Here is a 1,398-nt window from a genome sequence, read left to right as displayed (position 1 = left end):
CAGGTCAGTACCTTCCCCCTCAGAAGGGCCTCGATGTCTTTCACCACTCAAGTGTGGCGAGTAGACCCTACCACAGCAGAGCCTGGGAGCCAGCTTAGCCCAGGCCTTACTCAGCAGCTGTATGTGAACAGAATCCCCAGCAGATCTGCATGCATCTTAAGGTTTGAAACACACTTGACTCTAGACACCAAGAACCCTTTTTCCTTATCCCAGGGTTGCACAGAGAGGAGCCTCCTGCTTAATTTCTGATCCTATACTTGCTTCCCTCTGACTTAAGCAAGCTGCTTCCTCTCTGAGCGGCCTCTTAACCTCGAGAGACTCCCACTAAGAAAAGTAGGTGAAAGGCCCCGGCACCTCAAGACTCGCGCCAAACTTCTTAGATTCCCACGGTAGGAAATCACAAGACAATGCGAGGAACACAAGCCGCACAGAGGGGAAGCCAGTTCAACGACGTTTTCGCTGTAATTACAGGAAATTTCTCCTGCAATGGTAAGGGAAATCTTTTAAACACTGACATATATTCACTTAAAAGATATGTAAACACAGGGCTGGAGCGACGGAATAGTGGGCAGGGTGCTTGCCTTGATCCTCGGCACCCCCTCGGGTCCCCGCAGCCCTCCAGGACCGACTGACCCCTGAAGAGTGCCCCGAGTTCCCAAAAACCAACAAAAGAAAACAAATAAATGCACATCGGCACACGCCAACATGTTATTTACACATATATGTCTACTGCTTATATCTAATGCACAGAGGCATTGTAAATGTTTATATACACATACACACAGGCAAACATTTGTCAGATCTGTTGCTTTCTTAGCAACCTTGCCCAGCCCTGGAAGCACTATGCATCCTCCCATTCCGAACTGCCGTCCAAACGGAAACTTTTTATGTCCCAATTCGCAGCGGGAGATGACTAAATTTAAAATAAACAAACAAACAAATAAATAAATAAATAGTTGCTCCGATTAGCCGCCAACACGACGCCAACACCTCCGGACGCGGACAAGGCGCCCGGGCCGCCGCCCGGAAGCGCGTGCGCCCCAGAATCCGGCCCGGCAGAGGCACCGCCTCTTCCTGACGACACCGCGAGAGGCGGCGCGGAGCCCCGCAGGGGAGCGGCCGCTTTTTCCGCGCCTCCTTGTTTCCCGCCGGACGCTAGCGACCTGCGCACCGGCCCGCCCCCGGAAGGTACCATTCTTTCGATTCCCCACTCCAACCCATCCAAACTTCATTTATCCCGACATACAGGTATAAAAAAAAATTAAGCGCGTATACAGTTATTGACAGTTGTGCCTCATAACCACGGGAAACGCACATCTCTCAAGGCGCGAGGAGGCGCGGAGGACGCCCACAGCGCTCGGACTCGCTGGGACGTCACTTCCGGTCGCGCTCGGGCTC

The sequence above is a fragment of the Sorex fumeus genome, unplaced genomic scaffold (assembly GCF_029834395.1).
Source record: "Sorex fumeus unplaced genomic scaffold, SorFum_2.1 ptg000044l, whole genome shotgun sequence".
NCBI lineage: Eukaryota > Metazoa > Chordata > Mammalia > Eulipotyphla > Soricidae > Sorex > Sorex fumeus.
The sequence above is the reverse complement of the archived record's forward strand: the minus strand, read 5'-3'. Positions refer to the sequence as shown.